The sequence below is a fragment of the Petromyzon marinus genome, unplaced genomic scaffold (genome assembly GCF_048934315.1).
Source record: "Petromyzon marinus isolate PM22_M1 ecotype Great Lakes invasive population unplaced genomic scaffold, UKy_Petmar_22M1.pri1.0 PM_G_Scaffold_18, whole genome shotgun sequence".
NCBI classification, from domain to species: Eukaryota; Metazoa; Chordata; class Hyperoartia; order Petromyzontiformes; family Petromyzontidae; genus Petromyzon; species Petromyzon marinus.
Window position 1 is genome coordinate 1125001 of NW_027422739.1, and position 2500 is coordinate 1127500.

Consider the following 2500-nt stretch of genomic DNA (forward strand, 5'->3'; position numbering starts at 1 on the left):
GGATCCTGGCGTAGGATGCTGGGGCGTCCACATGCTGTAGGGTGAAGTGGAGGGCCATGTTAACTGCGTCGTCCACAGACCTGTTGGCTCTGTAGGCAAACTGAAGGGGGTCCAGGAGAGGGTCTGTGATGGCTTTGAGGTGTGCCAGGAGCAGGCGCTCAAAAGACTTCATTACCACAGATGTAAGGGCGACCGGTCTGTAATCATTTAGTCCTGTTGGCCTTAGCTTTTTGGGCACAGCGATGATGGTGGAGGACTTGAGACAGGCTGGTACATGGCATGTCTCCAGGGAGGTGTTAAAGATGTTGGTGAACACCGGAGACAGCTGGTCAGCGCAGTGCCTGAGGGTGGCTGGAGAGACAGAGTCCGGCCCGGCTGCTTTGCGTGGATTCTGCCTCTTGAAAAGCCCATTAACTTCTCCCTCCTGAAAGGAGAGAGTCGTTTCTGTAGTATGGGTGGGGGATGGGGCCTCTTGGGTGGGAAGGGGTGGTTCAGGACAGTCCAATTGTCTTTCAAATCTACGGTAGAACTCGTTCAGGTCGTTGGCTAGGCGGGAGTCGTTAGTGGTGTGGGGCGCTCTGGGTTTGTAGTTGGTGATGTGCCTGAGCCCTTTGGCAGACAGAAGCAGCGTCGTTAGTAGAGAACTGGTGTTTTAGTGTCTCTGAGTACAGTCGTTTAGCCTCTCTCACCGCTTTGCTAAACCTGTTCTTCGACTCCTTGAATCTGTCTCTATCCCCACTCCTAAACGCTTCCTCCTTCTCCAACCTCAACCTTTTGAGCTTTGCTGAGAACCAGGGCTTGTTGTTGTTAAAGTTCACCCTGGTACGTGTTGGGATACAGCAGTCCTCACAGAAGCTGATGTACACAGCCTCTGTGAGTTCATCCAGACTATTGGTAGCAGTCGTGAACATATCCCAGTCAGTACAGTCTAAGCACGCCCGCAAATCTTCCACAGCCTCACTGGTCCACTGTTTAGATGTCCTCACAGCAGGTTTACAGAGTTTTAGTTGCTGCCTGTATGCACGAATCAGGTGGACCAAGGGAGTTCTGTGCGAGCCGAACAGCCCCGTGACCCACAAGAGAAACATCCCCGCCAAATTCGAGCGTTTGACGGGGTCTATCCGTGAAAAAATATTCACGTTTTTGAGTGCACATGCATTTCTGCTGCAAATGCCTCTGGAAGTTTCATGCCGTTCGTATGCCAATTGTGGCAACACGAAAATGACCCGTTTTCCCATTCCGAGGGATTTCTGTGCGACCCTAACAGCCCCGTGAGCCACAAGAGACACATCCCCGCCAATTTCTAGCGTTTCACGGGGTCTATCCGTGAAAAATATAGACGTTTTTGAGTGCACATGCATTTCTGCTGCAGATGCCTCTGGAAGTTTCATGCCGTTCGTACGCAATGTGGCAACACGAAAATGACCCCTTTTCCCATTCCGAGGGATTTCTGTGCGACCCTAACTAACAGCGCCCGTGAGCCACAAGAGAGACATCCCCGCCAATTTATAGCGTTTCACGGGGTCTATCCGTGAAAAATATAGACGTTTTTGAGTGCACATGCATTCCTGCTGCAAATGCCTCTGGAAGTTTCATGCCGTTCCTATGCAATGTGGCCACACAAAAATGACCCGTTTTCCCATTCCGAGGCATTTCTGTGCGACCCTAACAGCCCCGTGAGCCACAAGAGAGACATCCCCGCCAACTTCTAGCGTTTGACGGGGTCTATGCGTGAAAAATATTAAAATTTTTGAGTGCACGTGCCTTTCTGCTGCAAATGCCTCTGGAAGTTTCATGGCGTTCCTATGCAATGTGGCAACACGAAAATGACCCCTTTTCCCATTCCGAGGGAGTTCTGTGCCACCCTAACAGCCCCGTGAGCCACAAGAGACACATCCCCGCCAATTTCTAGCGTTTCACGGGGTCTATCCGTGAAACATATAGAAGTTTTTGAGTGCACATGCATTCCTGCTGCAAATGCCTCTGGAAGTTTCATGCGGTTCGTACGCAATGTGGCAACACGAAAATGACCCGTTTTCCCATTCCCAGGGATTTCTGTGCGACCCGAACAGCCCCGTGAGCCACAAGAGACACATCCCCGCCAATTTCTAGCGTTTCACGGGGTCTATCCGTGAAAAATATAAATTTTTTTTTGACTGCACATGCATTTCTGCTGCAAATGCCTCTGGAAGTTGCATGCGGTTCGCATGCAATGTGGCGACACGAAAATGACCCGTTTTCCCATTCCGAGGGATTTCTGTGCCACCCTAACAGCCCCGTGAGCCACAAGAGAGACATCCCCGCCAATTTCTAGCGTATCACGGGGTCTATCCGTGAGAAATATTCACTTTTTTGAGTGCACATGCATTCCTGCTGCAAATGCCTCTGGAAGTTTCATGCGGTTCGTATGCAATGTGGCGACACGAAAATGACCCGTTTTCCCATTCCGAGGGATTTCTGTGCCACCCTAACAGCCCCGTGAGCCACAAGAGAGACATCG